This window comes from Anomaloglossus baeobatrachus, chromosome 6 (genome assembly GCF_048569485.1).
Source record: "Anomaloglossus baeobatrachus isolate aAnoBae1 chromosome 6, aAnoBae1.hap1, whole genome shotgun sequence".
Classification (NCBI taxonomy): domain Eukaryota; kingdom Metazoa; phylum Chordata; class Amphibia; order Anura; family Aromobatidae; genus Anomaloglossus; species Anomaloglossus baeobatrachus.
Genome location: NC_134358.1, coordinates 439,809,691 through 439,828,301, shown reverse-complemented (window position 1 = coordinate 439,828,301; position 18,611 = coordinate 439,809,691). Strand labels below are relative to the sequence as shown.

The 18,611-nt window shown below is 49.6% G+C and overlaps 1 long non-coding RNA gene across 2 annotated transcripts in view; it reads right to left on the bottom strand.

Annotated features, from left to right (window-relative positions):
• LOC142243377 (uncharacterized) overlaps positions 1-18,611 on the bottom strand; it is a 296,303-nt gene that overhangs the window by 88,124 nt on the left and 189,568 nt on the right. The window contains exon 4 of one of the 2 annotated variants that reach the window (XR_012724361.1): positions 5,687-6,083. The exons of the other annotated variant lie outside the window; for it this stretch is intronic. This is a non-coding gene — a long non-coding RNA (uncharacterized LOC142243377). Of the gene's footprint in view, positions 1-5,686; positions 6,084-18,611 lie in introns of those variants that run through there. 2 annotated transcript variants of the gene reach the window in all.

Genomic DNA, 18,611 nt, shown 5'->3' with positions numbered 1-18,611 from the left:
TAACCCAAGGACAACAAGGAAGGAGCTCCGGGAAGATCTCATGGCAGTGGGGACATTGGTTTCAGTCAATACCATAAGTAACGTACTCCACCACAATGGTCTCCGTTCCAGACGAGCCCGTAAGGTACCTTTACTTTCAAAGCGTCATGTCAAGGCTCGTCTACAGTTTGCTCATGATCACTTGGAGGACTCTGAGACAGACTGGTTCAAGGTTCTCTGGTCTGATGAGACCAAGATCGAGATCTTTGGTGCCAACCACACACGTGACGTTTGGAGACTGGATGGCACTGCATACGACCCCAAGAATACCATCCCTACAGTCAAGCATGGTGGTGGCGGCATCATGCTGTGGGGCTATTTCTCAGCCAAGGGGCCTGGCCATCTGGTCCGCATCCATGGGAAGATGGATAGCACGGCCTACCTGGAGATTTTGGCCAAGAACCTCCGCTCCTCCATCAAGGATCTTAAGATGGGTCGTCATTTCATCTTCCAACAAGACAACAACCCAAAGCACACAGCCAAGAAAACCAAGGCCTGGTTTAAGAGGGAAAAAATCAAGGTGTTTCAGTGGCCTAGTCAGTCTCCTGACCTTAACCCAATTGAAAACTTGTGGAAGGAGCTCAAGATTAAAGTCCACATGAGACACCCAAAGAACCTAGATAACTTGGAGAAGATCTGCATGGAGGAGTGGGCCAAGATAACTCCAGAGACCTGTGCCGGCCTGATCAAGTCTTATAAAAGACGATTATTAGCTGTAATTGCAAACAAGGGTTATTCCACAAAATATTAAACCTAGGGGTTGAATAATAATTGACCCACACTTTTATGTTGAAAATTTATTAAAATTTAACTGAGCAACATAACTTGTTGGTTTGTAAGATTTATGCATCTGTTAATAAATCCTGCTCTTGTTTGAAGTTTGCAGGCTCTAACTTATTTGCATCTTATCAAACCTGCTAAATCTGCAGGGGGTTGAATACTACTTGTAGGCACTGTAGGTTAGGCTTCAGTCATTGGTCATATCATATGTGCCGAAATCTGCACTGGGTTTATTTACCATTATAATTCACAGGGTATACAAGACAAACTGTTTGTTTTTTTTATTTTTAATTTATTTATTTTTACAATTAGATTTTAAATCTACCTTATGTAATCAATATCAGATCGACACTCAGCAGCCCCACCAATGAGTTTGCAGAGTCGATAGCAGCGTAATTTATTCTAAGGATCACCAATATCATGTAGTGGAACAACCCTTTAATATAATACAGTCACATTTTACATAGTTTTCACTTTATCTATCCTCGGTGAAGTTTAAAGTGTAACTGGACTTCTATAAAACATTGGACATGCCATAGAGACATATGAGAACTTTTGACTGATGTGAGTCTTGGTGCTGATGACCCCTCAGAGCTCTATAAACAGCAAGAGATCGGCTCTCGTCATAGACTTTCTATTAATCTCCTTTAGGCCCCTTTCACACATCAGTGATTCTTGTACGTTTGTGCTTTTTTTTATACGTACCAGAATCACTGACATAGTTATGGGCAAATAGTAAAATATTCGGGGTTCAGAATATTCATACCGATTACCTAGTACTATTCTAGTATTCATCACGAATAAGGCTTCTTTCACACTTCCGTCTTTTTCGCTCGCGTCACAATCCGTCGGTTTGAAGAAAAACTGAATCCCGCAAAATATTTTGCAGGATTCTGTTTTTTCCCAAAGACTTGTATTAATGACGGATTGCGATTGATGGCCCACGTTGCATCTGTTTTGCGACGGATCAGTCGTGGATTGTCTGACTGTCGGGCGGAAGCAACGCAGAATGTAATGTTTTTTTCTGTGCGGCAAAAAAACTGACAGCAACGGATACATCGGCGTCCGTCATGTGTTATAATGGAAGTCTATGGGCGACGGAATCCGTTGTGATCCGTCAAATGATAGATTCCGTCGACGGATCTGTCTTTTATTATCAACCGAGCATGCTCAGATGTGTAAATTCCTTTCTGGTATCTCTCGCTCTCTCTGTCTCTCTTTCTCCCCTAGCTTCACATAGGTTTACACTACCAAATGACCTTTCACAAATAAAAACTTAAACATACGACGGATCAGTTTTTTTAACAGATCCGTTGCATCAGTTTTACAACAAACTGCGACGCATCTGTCCCATCAGTCACAAAACGGATTGTGACGGATGCAAAACACGAAAGTGTGAAAGCAGCTTTAGAAACCTAATGCAAGTAAATGAAGAGAAAAAAGGAAAAGTCAGCTCACCCCACCAGAGAACTGATCCATGTGTGTAATCCTGGGGTCATCAGCACTGATCCAGTAGGAGAGAATGGGTAAGGTATGGAGAATGATGCAGAGATAGATTCTAGGAAATCCACTATACAGTGGAACCTTGGTTAATAAGAACAATCTGTTCTGGGAGTGTGCTTGTTAACCAAGTTACTCGTTCAGCAAAGCAAGATTTCCCATAGGAAATCATTGCAATGCAGACGATTCGTTCCACAACTTGTTAAATGTCCCATCCTGTTCCCCTATTCTGTCATTTCACACACACACACACACAATTTCACACAAACACGCAAGCACGCATGCTCACCTTACCTTCCGTTCCATCGCCGGTCTCCTGGGACTTGCTGTTCTCCGGTACGGGCTGTGTATCGGGTTACCATAACGACGAGGCAGGAACTTCTGCTCCCAGCGCGCTGACGTCAAAGGCAGAGCCGCTTGCCTCTGATTGGCCAGCGCGCTGCCTTTGAGTAGCGGTGATAGGAAGTTCTTGCTTCGTTGCTATGGATGTCGATGCACAGCCTGGAGTGGAGCTGAGCGGCGAACTACAGGACCCAGGAGGCCGGCGATGAAACGGAAGGTACACATATTATATGCTCACCTTACCTTTCGTTCCACCGCCGGCCTCATGGTACTTGTAGATCGCCGCGAGGATGTCGCGATGTACCCGGGAACTACAAGAACCATGAGACCGGCGGTGGAACGGAAGGTAAGGTGAGCATAATACTGTATGTGTGTGCGTGCGTGTGTGTTTGTGTGTACATGTGTGTGTTTGTGTGGATGTTAGTGCGGGTCAGAGCGCGGTGGATGTACGGAATTGGAAGTGTATGCGGTGAGGATTTTGCTTTCTCGTAAACCAGGTTACAAATTTACAGAAAGCTTTGCTTGTTAAGCGAAATTCTCGTTAAGTGGGTTACTTGTTAAGCGAGGTACCACTGTATGTATAAAAATTAACATTTATTGGTGTAGTATTCCAAAAAAAATGATTAAAAATGCAAAACAGGTCGAGGAGATATTGTAGTGGCATATACAGATTTATTTCCACAGCCCAGTTTTATACATATAGTGGATTTCCTTGAATCTATTGCTGGATTATTGTCAGTACCTTGCCTGTAATACAAGTCAATGGGGAACCAGAGCATTTTTCTTCAGATTTCCCAGAAAAATGCTCGGTTTCCCCATTGACTAGGTTCGTTATTCATGACGAATACTGGAATAGTACTAGATATTCGGTACAAATAATCCAAACCCGAATATTTTACTATTCGCCCATCACTATTGGTAAACCTTCAAATAATTGTTCATGTGCCAACTTGTCTTATCTGACAGAAAGACAGTCATTACGCTGTTGATCCGTTCATTGATGTGGCATTAACATATATCATGAAAGTAATAATAACCATGAGTTGCCGCATTGTAGAAACCATACTGTCACTGTAGATACAGTATCAAGCGTTCACTCTGTACAGTTTGGAAACAAATGTAAAAAATATCTGTAATATCTGGTTTTACACCTCTACCAAGGAGGCAATGTGTAAGGCTAATGTGCGCAGGATGCGTTAAACCAATCGGTATTTTAAGAGGCGCCAGCACTTTTTTTTTTGTTCTGTACAAAATATGTTATTTTCCATAGAGAACCTATCAATTTAGCAGGAATATAAATAGTATTTATAAACAGACCTCTGTGGATGGATATTAAATAAGACTGGGAAAACCCAGCATGCAGCTGAGGAATGCTGCCAGAGAATGTTGCATCTTCATTCTGTTGTCATAGCAACCAATTTTAAAAGCATTGTCCCATATCCTCCTCCTTGTCAAGCACACTCCAGAGCATGCCAGGCAGTCCTGTAATTTCCTTCACCCACATTTTATCCTTCAATTAATCCCTTGCGAATGCCGTAAATGATGCTCAAATATTTCATCGGAGGCATTCTGAGTTCAGCTGTGAGGATCACGAGGGCATGCACACTACATAATACTCCATACTGCCGGGACTGATCTTAACGGTGCTTTTAGGACTGACTTTTTCTAAATTATGGAAATCTCCAACATATTGGCCAACAGCTGCCTCCATTGTGTATAAGCTAATAAATAAAATAGCACATTTTTCTTTAAAAAAAATAAAAGGCAAATCGTTTTGTGCTGCACTAAATAAAAGAATCCGTTCTTGTCATTTCATCGTATGGAAATGTGGACAACAGCCGTACAAACGTTCCAGGTGTCCATTCTTGGAGGGAAATTGGCTCTTCGTAAGGAGACCAGCTGAACATATTGTCTAATTGGCAATGATTATTGGAAAAAACATGCAAATTAGCCCTATCCCGGAAAAGCGAAAAATATTTTCCTAGTTTTACTTATTGGAGGTCGTTATTAAGAGCAGTTTACTATAGGTAGACTTATTGGAGGTAAACCGGTAAGTCAGTGCCCAATCCTTTAACAATCATTGCCACATGACCAAGGATGTTAGCCAAGCCAGACACCCAATCTACAGATGTTTTTTCATCGGCGTAGAGCAAGGTTTGGCTGGCTGAATGAGAAGCCTCAGCTATAAGGTGTGACTGTCTCTCCTCAAGGAGACCTGCTGGCTAGATTATCTTATTCAGTTCAAATTTGGAAAGCAAAGGGTTAAAAGACCGCGCTGCCGTAGAAAAGAAGATCCATGTAGAAGAAATGATTTTATTTGTGTAACCGTTTCAAAGCGTTATTGGCCGTTCACCATGGGAAGAACATACAACAAAAGCTCTCACTCATAAAAAGATACATTTTCTATGACTATGAACAGTTGCTATGTCTGTTGTCATTATCAGTGGGGTACATGGAATCAAGGTACTTTCTAATATATAGAAAATATATGAGTCCTGGAACTGGGATAAGGGAGCCGAGGATACATGAAGGAGGCCAGAGAGGCCGTCCCAGAAGTAGGGCATTTTTTTTACCTTTTTGGCAGTTTTAACTCTTCCACTGAGCTGTCAGTGTAAAACAGATGGAGGTTTCAGTATATGTCAGCCAATCACAAATTATTGTTTACAAAGCATGTAGATGGCTTTCATGGTGGCAATGATGACTGTAGAGGAGCTTTTGCTACATCTGTCTTATTGATGAGATACAGTAGCCCTGAGATAAGGTATGCTAGGCACCTACCAAAAGAGACCACCTAAGCTCCACATCAGTGGGCCCCATATGCTAGATGTAACACTTTAATAATAATTGGCAGAACAGGATCTCCTATTGGTGACATCTTTATTGTAAAGAAGTCCAGAAGATTCTTCAATAGAGGACAAAATGCATCTGACAGCCACATTGATCAGGAATTCTAGTTCCAGAATGTTAATATCTAGGCCCTGCCTAACATGTTAAATACCAAAGAAAATGAATAGTACAATTTACATCAGATCATATAATTGGGCTCTTTACTATTGTCTGTTGCCCTGTTTGCTTTACATCTAACCACAAATATTGTATTTCATACTTACAAGAAGTAAACATTTCATAAATATTTACAATGTAGATTTCTATAGCAGTTGTATAAATTGTATATATAGATAAGAAAACCATGATATCTCAAGATTCATCATTGCTGCATATCTCAGACTTGATGTTGATCTTTGACATCTATGTTCCCAGGTGAAGACAAGGGTGTGGTACAACCCTGGTGTTGTGAAGTAGCCGGTATTGATTGGTCACGGCCTGATTCACAACACCAGCTGCTGCACAGTACCAAAATCTTTTCTAAAGATGTTATATACCGTGTTGGAAAATGCAGCTTCATATGCAGTCCTGTTGATCTGTGTGAAAAAAAAAAAAAGACAAAAAGAAATTCACTAAATGTATTTGAAATAACATTGAAATTCAGCATACGAAATTGTGAGACTTTGTAACTTTTCTCAGTTGCAGGTAGTTTAGGTCTTGTTCTACATTTTTCTTTGTCAATACCGATATAGTATTAGAAAAATCAAATCCACTATGAACACAATAAAGTTAGGCAGACCCTGATGACAATCATACCATGTGTGGGGCTAGGTGTCCATTATACTGTGTGGGGGGCTGGGGTGACCATCATATTGTGTGAGGAGCTGTGTGACCATTATATTGTGTGTGGAGCTGGGGTGACCATCATATTGTGTGTGTGGCTGGAGTGACCATCATACTGTGTGTGGGGCTGGGTTGACCATGATACTGTGTGTGGGGCTGGGGTGACCATCATACTGTGTGTGGGGCTGGGGTGACCATCATACTGTGTGTGTGGCTGGAGTGACCATAATACTGTGTGTGGGGCTGGGTTGACCATCATACTGTGTGTGGGGCTGGGGTGACCATCATACTGTGTGTGGGGCTGGGGTGACCATCATACTGTGTGAGGAGCTGTGTGACCATTATATTGTGTGTGGAGCTGGGGTGACCATAATATTGTGTGTGTGGCTGGAGTGACCATCATACTGTGTGTGGGGCTGGGTTGATCATCATACTGTGTGTGGGGCTGGGGTGACCATCATACTGTGTGTGGGGCTGGGGTGACCATCATACTGTGTGTGTGGCTGGAGTGACCATAATACTGTGTGTGGGGCTGGGGTGACCATCATACTGTGTGTGGGGCTGGGGTGACCATCATACTGTGTGTGTGGCTGGAGTGACCATAATACTGTGTGTGGGGCTGGGTTGACCATCATACTGTGTGTGGGGCTGGGGTGACCATCATACTGTGTGTGGGGCTGGGGTGACCATCATACTGTGTGTGGGGCTGGGGTGACCATCATACTGTGTGTGTGGCTGGAGTGACCATAATACTGTGTGTGGGGTTGGGTTGACCATGATACTGTGTGTGGGGCTGGGGTGACCATCATACTGTGTGCGGGGCTGGGGTGACCATCATACTGTGTGTGGGGCTGGGGTGACCATCATACTGTATGTGGGGCTGGGGTGACCATCGTACTGTGTGTGGGGCTGGGGGACCATCATACTGTGCGTGGGGCTGGGTGACCATTAAATTGTATGTGGGGCTGGGGTGACCATCATACTGTGTGTTGGGCTGGGTGACCATTAAATTGTGTGTGGGGCTGGGGTGACCATCATACTGTGTGTGGGGCTGGGGTGACCATCATATTGTGTGTGTAGCTGGGGTGACCATCATACTGTGTGTGGGGCTGGGGTGACCATCATATTGTGTGTGGGGCTGGGGTGACCATCATACTGTGTGTGGAGCTGGGGTGACCATCATACTGTGTGTGGGGCTGGGTGACCATCATACTGTGTGTGGGGCTGGGGTGACCATCATACTGTGTGTGGGGCTGGGTGACCATCATACTGTGTGTGGGGCTGGGGTGACCATCATACTGTGTGTGGGGCTGGGTGACCATCATACTGTGTGTGGGGCTGGGGTGACCATCATACTGTGTGTGGGGCTGGGGTGACCATCATACTGTGTGTGGGGCTGGGGTGACCATCATACTGTGTGTGTGGCTGGAGTGACCATAATACTGTGTGTGGGGCTGGGTTGATCATCATACTGTGTGTGGGGCTGGGGTGACCATCATACTGTGTGTGGGGCTGGGGTGACCATCATACTGTGTGTGTGGCTGGAGTGACCATCATACTGTATGTGGGGCTGGGGTGACCATCGTACTGTGTGTGGGGCTGGGGGACCATCATACTGTGCGTGGGGCTGGGTGACCATTAAATTGTATGTGGGGCTGGGGTGACCATCATACTGTGTGTTGGGCTGGGTGACCATTAAATTGTGTGTGGGGCTGGGGTGACCATCATACTGTGTGTGGGGCTGGGGTGACCATCATATTGTGTGTGTAGCTGGGGTGACCATCATACTGTGTGTGGGGCTGGGGTGACCATCATATTGTGTGTGGGGCTGGGGTGACCATCATACTGTGTGTGGAGCTGGGGTGACCATCATACTGTGTGTGGGGCTGGGTGACCATCATACTGTGTGTGGGGCTGGGGTGACCATCATACTGTGTGTGGGGCTGGGTGACCATCATACTGTGTGTGGGGCTGGGGTGACCATCATACTGTGTGTGGGGCTGGGGTGACCATCATACTGTGTGCGGGGCTGGGGTGACCATCATACTGTGTGTTGGGCTGGGTGACCATCATACTGTGTGTGGGGCTGGGTGACCATCATACTGTGTGCGGGGCTGGGGTGACCATCATACTGTGTGTGGAGCTGGGGTGACCATAATATTGTGTGTGTGGCTGGAGTGACCATCATACTGTGTGTGGGGCTGGGTTGATCATCATACTGTGTGTGGGGCTGGGGTGACCATCATACTGTGTGTGGGGCTGGGGTGACCATCATACTGTGTGTGTGGCTGGAGTGACCATAATACTGTGTGTGGGGCTGGGGTGACCATCGTACTGTGTGTGGGGCTGGGGGACCATCATACTGTGCGTGGGGCTGGGTGACCATTAAATTGTATGTGGGGCTGGGGTGACCATCATACTGTGTGTTGGGCTGGGTGACCATTAAATTGTGTGTGGGGCTGGGGTGACCATCATACTGTGTGTCGGGCTGGGTGACCATTATATTGTGTGTGGGGCTGGGGTGACCATCATATTGTGTGTGTAGCTGGGGTGACCATCATACTGTGTGTGGGGCTGGGGTGACCATCATATTGTGTGTGGGGCTGGGGTGACCATCATACTGTGTGTGGAGCTGGGGTGACCATCATACTGTGTGTGGGGCTGGGTGACCATCATACTGTGTGTGGGGCTGGGGTGACCATCATACTGTGTGTGGGGCTGGGTGACCATCATACTGTGTGTGGGGCTGGGGTGACCATCATACTGTGTGTGGGGCTGGGGTGACCATCATACTGTGTGCGGGGCTGGGGTGACCATCATACTGTGTGCGGGGCTGGGGTGACCATCATACTGTGTGTGGGGCTGGGTGACCATCATACTGTGTGCGGGGCTGGGGTGACCATCATACTGTGTGTGGGGCTGGGGTGACCATCATATTGTGTGTTTGGCTGGGGTGACCATCATATTGTGTGTGGGGCTGGGGTGACCATCATACTGTATGTGGGGCTAGGTGACCATTATAGAGTGTGTGGGGGTTGAGGTTACTATCATACTGTGCTGGGTTTGTTGGGCCATCATGCTATGTAGGTAGAAGAATGTGGGATCATCATTGTTTGTGTGAGCAGTTTTTTGGACATCATACTTTATGTAGGTCATGGAAGGTGGAGAGAACACTAAGGGGCTTCATTAGGGGCAAAATAACTGTGCAAGTGCTGTAATACATATCCATGTCTTAAAAAGTTGGGAGGTATGCCCTTCTGTGACTGCACCTATGTGCCATAATAGGGCTTTTGCTATGGGGTCTCGTGAGTTCTTTATATGCTCCTGATCAGGGTCATTATTATAAAAAGGCACAATGGGGGGTGCATTATTATCAGAAGGCACACTGGGAAATCATTTTCATTATAGGGGAAGCAAGGAGGCATTATTATTATATGCACAGTAGTGTATTATTCTAAAGAGGTTTTGGGTCATTATCATCATAAAGGATCAAGAGGAATTATAAAAGGAGTCACAGGGGACATTATTTCTTTAGGGTGCTGTATAACTGTAAGGAGACCCAGGGGAGCATTATTACTATGAAGAAGTACAGGGAACATTACTACTGTGTAGGGCACAGCTATTGTGTGGGTCCAGAACACTGGTTATACCACTATATGGCTTGTGTAGAGATGGGCGAATGAGAAAGCCATGGAACCCATAGGGTGGAGGGGCGACATGACTAGAGGGAAGGGAAGGAGTGATGGGGTTAATGGAAACAGGAATGGTTTGTTTATAAGACAGAGTAAAGGGATTGGTGGGTAGGAGGAGTTCCCTGGAGGAAGAGGTGGGACAGTTGAGGGGTGTAAGTAAAGGACTTTGACTTACCCCCTCTCTCTTGACTTCCGGATATGGAACGATCTGACTGGAGAGGTTCCTATAAGGTGTCAGGACGTCACCTTCTATTTCTCCATGGAGGAGTGGGAGTATTTAGAAGGACACAAAGATCTGTACAAGGACGTCATGATGGAGGTTCCCCAGCCCCTCACATCACCAGACTTCCGGATATGGAACGATCCGGACGTGCGACAGGATGGCTGCTACCCGGGAGCAGCGGATTCATCATGGCAGTGCACGGGCCCCTGGCAGCGCGGTCCCACGTCTTGGCTGCTGGGGGTTAACCCGTTGGCACTTTCCCCTCGCTCCCCTGTCAGCTGCGGGCGGCGTCCCCCCTCCCTCATATCTCAGGTACTTGCCGTGTGCGGGGGGAGCGAGGAGGAGATGCGAGAGCCCCTTCGGGGACCCTCCGCGGTAGGACGTGGGCAGGGCAGTACTCAGCTGCTGCTCCGGCCGCGGGAGGAATCTCCGTCCGGGCCGCGGCAGCCGGGAGGGGGGCGTGGCTTGGCTGCGGCCTACTTCCGGTCCGAGCCGCGGCCTGGATTGCTGGATGCGGCGGCTCCCGGACGGGGAGAGCGCCCGGCGGTGACAGAGGCCAGCTTTACCCCTCGCGGAAGGCGGGGGGGGGGCCGCGGAGCTGCAGCCAGTGGTGGGTCCGGCACCAGGGCAGGCGGGCCTGGGGCGACGGGTGCCCAGGAAGCGTCGGTGAGTGGGGGTGACGGCAGGGGCCCTGCAGTTCCTGCTTGGTCACCCAGATCAGGTTGCAGCTCCCGGCCGCGGCGGTCTCCCCCAGGAGGGGGAGGGCCCAGCGGACAGAGGCTTTCATGGGGCCCAGGAGGGCTGGATGCGGCGGCTCCTGGCCAGGAGAGCGCCCGGCGAGGACGGAGGCCAGCGTTCCCCCCCCCCCCCCCCGCGGGTGGAGGGTGGGGGGGCCGGGGGGCTGCAGCCAGCAAGGGGTCCGGCACCAGGGCAGGCGAGCATGGTGCGACGGATGCCCGGGAGGCGTCGGTACGTGGGGGTGACGGCGGGGGCCCTGCGGTCCCCGCCTGGTCACCCAGAGCAGGCGTGCAGCTCCCGGCAGCGGCGGTCTCCCCCAAGGGGGGGAGGGCCCGGCGGACGGATGCCTTCTGGGCCCAGGAGGGCAGGAGGCTGGCGGCTCTGGATGGGAGTCTGCTGGCAGCGGGTCGGGCCACAGGTACCCCCTGTCCTTGCAGGTAGCAAGGGGGGGTCAGGCCAGAAGATAAGGCCCGCGGTGGCAGCCCGTAGGACGGGACGGTTTCCGGGGTTGTCGCCGCGGGGCAGAAGATGGAGCTTGGAGGATGGTGCCCACGCGGCGTACCAGGAGGACGGCCGTGGTGGTGGCAGCGCTTCGGCGGCGTCTGCATTACATGAGCCAGAGGCGGTCGGCTCCAGCGAGGAGGAGGAGGAAGCAGCGACGGATGAATCAGATGTCCGGATGGCGTGATTTTTATTCCAGGATATGCCGGGTCGCGGTCGGGTGAGACGGCCGTGGATTTGGCAGGGCTGGGGGGGGGGTGGCTGCGGACACGGCAGCGCCGAGTGGGTTGGTGTTTTGACCAGGTATGGGGTTTACTGAAGTGGTGGATACGGTTGTGGAGAGTGCGCATGCACCGCCGGCGGCATGGACGGGATCGGTGGTTAGTAGGCACAGGTGCGGCAGGCAGAGTGAGGGCGCATGAGGCGGCAGGGGAGCATTTTCGGGCAGAGGCGGCAAGGGCTGTGACAGAGTGAGTGGTGAGGAACGAAGAGGGGGATGAGGTGGTGCGTCTGGCTGACAGTGGCCAAGTGTGAGAGGTATGGGTGCTTCAAAGGCCCGCTGGAGGGGCTCACTTGCTGGAGGATGTGAGGGATAAGATTTGAATGGGGAACGTGTAGCAATAGTTTCGCTGCTCCCCCGGGAACAGTTTCACCTGGATTAGGTTAAGCCAAGTGATTCCAGGAAGGATAAGTAGAGGGAGGGGAGCGCCGGTGGAGGCTCACCCTCGTACATTTGCAACGTGGCTGCGGGCATTTGCGTTTTTGGCAAGGGTATCGGGGGAAGGAATTGGGTAATTGGTTCGGCATGGTTCGGTTATATGGATCCATTTGGGGTGGCTTGTTAGGTCATATGGCGGTTTAGTCTGGCTTCAGTACGCCGAGTAATTTCAGCAAGGGAAGGTGTTGCGTGCCAGTATGCGGTAGGATCATACGGGCACATCCTTATGGCTGCAGTGGATGGCGGCTCCTAGTCAGCCCCCCCCCCTTTTTGGGGGGTAGTTGGCTGTTCGGGGCTTGGAACCCCGGCGACACGGACGATGAGGGTTTTTTGGGGGGAATAGAAGGATGGGTGGTGCAGATTTGGCGCGGACGGTTGTCTTAAGCATAAGTGTTGGGTTGTGGTAAGGAACATAGTAATTCTGCGTCATTCTATTTATATTGGTGGATCTTTGCCTCCTTATTGGAAGTTGCGCTGGGCTAGGGGACACCTGGTGGTTGTCAGTGGAAAGAGGGGTCAGGAAGTGGTGTTGGGCAGGATGGGTGGGCCATTCGGGGCCCTCCTTGTCACGATTGGGTTTCTCTGTTGGGGGGTAGTGCCGGAAATGAGCCGTATATAGATGTATATATTTCGGCTTGTTCAAAACGTATCTTATCTGGAGGAGTCATCGGTGTATGCCTGCTTGGCTCCAGAATTGTCGGCGGTTTATTATGTGTCGTTTGACAGAGGGTGGGATTTGGTAAAGGCGGTGAGCCGGGGAGCATTGATGGCAAAGGCGAATTTGGAGGCGGCATTTAGGTTGTTACTGGTCCACCCTGCTAGCTAGCAGTTCTGGTGCTGCGGTGGGGAGGGGAGTTATTATTATGTTGATCGGTGGGTGCTAATGGGTTGTTGTCCCATTTTATGTTCCTTTGGAGGCGGTTATTTCTTGGTGGAGTGGTTTGTGCGTGGTGTGTCCCAGCTTACACCTCTTATTCATTATAGGTTGATTCTCTTTACATCGGGTTGGCGGGTTGATGATTCGTTGAGGTTGATTGTTTTATTACAGATGGTGGTGGATACTCTTTTGGGCCTGTTGGCGCAGGCGAAGACTGAGGGTCCAACGCCAGTGATACGGTTTGTGGGGATAAAGTTTGATGTTATGGTCAGAGGGGTAGGATTCGTGGGTAATGGTGTGGTCCTATGGGCTGCGATAGAGGCAGTTAGGTCAGCTAAGACGGTGCGGTTTCAGGCGGTGCAGTCTTTGCAGGGGCGGTCGAACCACGGGTGCAGAGTTACGCCGCTGGGGTGCGTGTCTGCTGGACGGCTGGCGATGGCTGCGCCAAGGGTGCAGCCATCGGATCCTTTGTGTGTGGTCACGAGGGAGATCAATGATGATCTGATGGTGTAGGAGGTTTTTTCTTACGGCGATTTAGTGGCCGCGGATTGTGTCTGGGTAAGGTGCTACCTGATGGAACGTAGCTGCGGTACTCGGAGGCAGCGGGTCCAGTTGTTTTCTGGTTGGGCATTGTGGGGTAGCGCTTCCAATCGGTGGTAGTGGTCGGGTGGTGGAGGTTGGCAGTTTTTTCCAAGAGGAAGGTGTGCTGTCATTCTGGCTATCAGTTGGTGGAGAATTCGATTAATAGTTGATTTGCTAATCCTGGGGCCAAGGGTGGCGTACTTGCGACAGTTGATTTCTCAATTGGATGTGTTTTAAAAAAAAAAAAATAAAAAATGTTATGCGTGGCGCAACCAGTACTGGGGTTCGCCAAGGGAATAGCAGCTGCTGTGTTTCCTTCCAGTTCTGCAGGTCTCGGGAGTTGAGGCCGGGTAGCAGACGAGGTGGGCACGGTGTGTCCGGAGGGCTTGTGGAGTCTGGTGTGGCTGTGTTGGGGAGCGGCTCGGTGCCCAGTGACTGAGGTTATTTGGGGCTGATATTCAGAAGTATGGGTGGCGCGGATAACGTTTGGGACAATGTGTGAGGAAGGCCCGGTGGAGTATTTGATGGTGGCGTTGGCAGTGGTGAGTAACGGTTTTCAGGCTGCTAGGCCGGCGTCCGCAGTGGAGCAGAGGGTGGCAGCTGTGGCTGTCTTGTTAAGGATTAGATGTGGAGAGATGTTTTCGCAGGATCTTAGGGCGCGGCAGGCCTTGAAGGGTTTGGTCGTAAGGGTGTGAGGGAGCGGGATACAAGGGTCCGTCTCCGTTGTTTTGTGGCAGCGTTTTGGTGAGTGGTTTGTGGCGGCTATGTTCATCTGAGCACGAGCGGGTTTTTGTTTCCCTTGTCCAAAACGGTTTGTGTTAGCCTTTTGGGGGGCTTTGAGATTGTGGGGTTGGTCAGCCCATCTACGGTCAAGAGCGGAGGTTGGATGTTGGAGGATGTGTCCGAGGTGGTGCAGTGGGTTGAGCGCCGGCTTTGTCGCTCACCGAATTAGATTAGGCGGGTGGTGAAGGTTGGTGTTGTTATACGCGGTCCCGGGTGCGGAATTATGTTGTGAGGGCGCCCAGGCTCATTATTGTGTCGCGTTTGTTAAGGTACCATTTTGTGGCAGTGCTGCAGACTTGATTGCAGGTGGCGGGGGTGGGCGCCCGGAATACTATGGGTCGTATTCCTTCTGGATTGGGCTGCCACGGAGGCCCCTCGGTGGGCTCAGAAAAGGGGTTGTGAGAAGTATTGGGAGGTGGGAGTCCTCTTGTTTCGGTGTTACGTTTGGCCTCAGTTGTTATCGGGTTAAGGCAATGGGGGCATTTGAGTCTTTTGGGAGTGGAATGGGTTGGCGTAACAGGTTGGTGCTATCTGTGGGTTTATAACCCCTGGGTTTTGGTGGTGAGGGTGTGCCTCATTTGGATATTTGGGCATTCGTTGGTTCTCGGGGCCTCGACGGTCTGAGGCTCGCCTGAATGTTGCCAGTTGGGTCTGGACGGGTCGATGGTACTGGTCCAGTAAATTGGAGGCAGCGATTTGGTATCTCGAGAAGTTATTTATGAATGTTTTAAAAAAAAAAAAATTGTTGGTTGTTGCATTGTGTAAGACATACCTGAGCTTAATCGTGGGGTAGTTTTGATAGTGTGACCAGGTTGGAATGGCGTGTGGCTCGTGCGATAGGCAGTATCAATCGAGTCTTATTGGGGGGGGGGGCGCCAAAAGTTGGTGGCGCTGAACTGGTGGTTTCGGGGATGCGATGGGGGTGCATCTTCACGTACTTGGTGCTGTTTTGTGGACGCTGGGATTGCGTGGAGGTGTGGTACAAGCTTTTGGTGTGTGGCGGGTCCAGGCCACGTAAGGAGTCACGTGCCCTGTCCTGTGGCGGGGGGTAGGTCTGGTCCAGAGGCGGTTGAAGGCAATGGTAACTGGACAGAGAGACACCATCTTGGTATGGTGGCTCCAGGTTCCGGGATGTTGCAGGCACGGGGTTCTGCAAAGTTGGGGGGTTAATCCGTAGGTGATTAATACCTCATCTCTGGGTCGGTGTGTTGCGGCCAGGGATACTGGGGTGAGAAGTGGTTCCTGGACTGGGCCTACTCAGGGTTGTATATTTACTGTATTGGTTACTGTGTTACCTATTGTTATTTGTTGGGGTCGCCCGTTGGACGGCGCCCCCTTGTGTTAGTATGTAAATAATAGGTAATAAAGGCTGCTGTGGCCAATTTTAAACCAAGTCACATGCAGTTCGTGTATTATTTACAGATGGTATTGGTGGGTAACACACATACAGCACGACTGGAGAATCCTTCCTCAATGGTCAAGAAAGCCATGGAACCCATAGGGTGGAGGGGCGACATGACTAGAGGGAAGGGAAGGAGTGATGGGGTTAATGGAAACAGGAATGGTTTGTTTATAAGACAGAGTAAAGGGATTGGTGGGTAGGAGGAGTTCCCTGGAGGAAGAGGTGGGACAGTTGAGGGGTGTAAGTAAAGGACTTTGACTTACCCCCTCTCTCTTGACTTCCTGATATGGAACGATCCCCGCCCACCCTCCCTTGTGTTTAATGCCGAGGGGAATTTGGTCTGGGTTGTTTCTTTGTCACAGCAGTGGGGGGTAGGTCTGGTCCAGAGGCGGTTGAAGGCAATGGTAACTGGACAGAGAGACACCATCTTGGTATGGTGGCTCCAGGTTCCGGGATGTTGCAGGCACGGGGTTCTGCAAAGTTGGGGGGTTAATCCGTAGGTGATTAATACCTCATCTCTGGGTCGGTGTGTTGCGGCCAGGGATACTGGGGTGAGAAGTGGTTCCTGGACTGGGCCTACTCAGGGTTGTATATTTACTGTATTGGTTACTGTGTTACCTATTGTTATTTGTTGGGGTCGCCCGTTGGACGGCGCCCCCTTGTGTTAGTATGTAAATAATAGGTAATAAAGGCTGCTGTGGCCAATTTTAAACCAAGTCACATGCAGTTCGTGTATTATTTACAGATGGTATTGGTGGGTAACACACATACAGCACGACTGGAGAATCCTTCCTCAATGGTCATGAGGAGGGAGCTGGAAAAGCAGTAAACAAAAGATTCTGTGTTACATTTTTCATTGACATGTTTTGAATGGAAGACGAGGACATTGGTGTCTGGGCCGAATGGAAAGAAAAAGCGAAAATGGAAAATGACTTCGCTCATCAAGAAAGTCATAGGTGAGAACTTGTACAGTGTACACAGATATGGAACTGGTAAAAACTAATATTACTATTATAATATCAGTCTCAGTACAATGGTGTTGGTCAATGATCAGTAAGGAAGTATTATCACTACGGTGTATGCTTCTAATATGTTGTTATGGTCCAGTGATATATATTATACGGCATTATTAAAGGGAATCTGTCACCAGGTTTTTGCTACCTCATCTGAAAGCAGCATAATGTAGGGACAGAGACCCTGATTCCAGCGAGTCAGGGTCTCTGCAGTTTATAAATGAAGGTCTTAATATTAGGGGGAAAATAAATTCAAACCTACAGGGCCCTGTCTGAAAAGTGATTGCCCCCTAAACCTAATAACTGGTTGGGCCACCCTTAGCAGCAACAACTGCAATCAAGCGTTTGCAATAACTGGCAATGAGTCTTTTACAATGCTCTTGAGGAATTTTGGCCCACTCATCTTTGCATAATTGTTGTAATTCAGCCACATTGGAGGGTTTCTGAGCATGAACTGCCTTTTTAAGGTCATGACACAGCATGTCACTCGGATTAGGGTCAAGACTTTGCCTTGGCCACTGCAAAGTCTTAGGGTACCTTCACATTTAGCGATGCAGCAGCGATCCGACCAGCGATCTGACCTGGTCAGGATCGCTGCTGCATCGCTACATGGTCGCTGGTGAGCTGTCAAACAGGCAGATCTCACCAGCGACCAGTGAACAGCCCCCAGCCAGCAGCGACGTGCAAGCGACGCTGCGCTTGCACGGAGCCGCCGTCTGGAAGCTGCGGAGACTGGTAACTAAGGTAAACATCGGGTATGGTTACCCGATGTTTACATTAGTTACCAGCGCACACCGCTTAGCTGTGTGTGCAGGGAGCAGGGAGCCGCGCACACTGAGCGCTGGCTCCTTGCTCTCCTAGCTACAGTACACATCGGGTTAATTAACCCGATGTGTAATGCAGCTACATGTGCAGAGAGCAGGGAGCCGCACACACTGCTTAGCGCTGGCTCCTTGCTCTCCTAGCTGCTGTACACATCGGGTTAATTAACCCGATGTGTACAGCAGCTACATGTGCAGAGAGCCGGAGCCGGCAGCACAGGCAGCGTGAGAGCTGCAGAGGCTGGTAACTAAGGTAAATATCGGGTAACCACCTTGGTTACCCGATGTTTATCTTGGTTACAAGCTTACCTCAGCTGTCAGACGCCGGCTCCTGCTCCCTGCTCGCTTCATTTGTCGCTCTCTCGCTGTCACACACAGCGATCTGTGTGTCACAGCGGGAGAGCGCCTTTGAAGAAAACGAACCAGGGCTGTGTGTAACGAGCAGCGATCTCGCAGCAGGGGCCAGATCGCTGCTCAGTGTCACACACAGCGAGATCGCTAATGAGGTCACTGCTGCGTCACAAAAAGCGTGACTCAGCAGCGATCTCGGCAGCGATCTCGCTGTGTGTGAAGCACCCCTTAAGTTTGCTTTTCTTAAGCCATTCACAGGTGGACTTGCAGGTGTGTTTTGAATCATTGTCCTGTTGCATGACACAAGTGCACTTCAGCTTGAGGTCACAAACAAATAGTAGAACATTCTCCTTCAGGATTTTTTGGTAGACAGCAGAATTCATGATTCCATTTACCACAGAAGCTCATCCAGGTCCTGAAGCAGCAAAACAGCCCCAGACCATCACATTACCACCACCACATTGTACTGTTGGTGTGATGTTCCTTTTCTGAACTGCTATTTTACTTCTACGCCAAATGAAATGGGACATACACCTTCCAAAAAGTTCAACCTTTGTCTTGTCAGTCTACAGAGTATTGT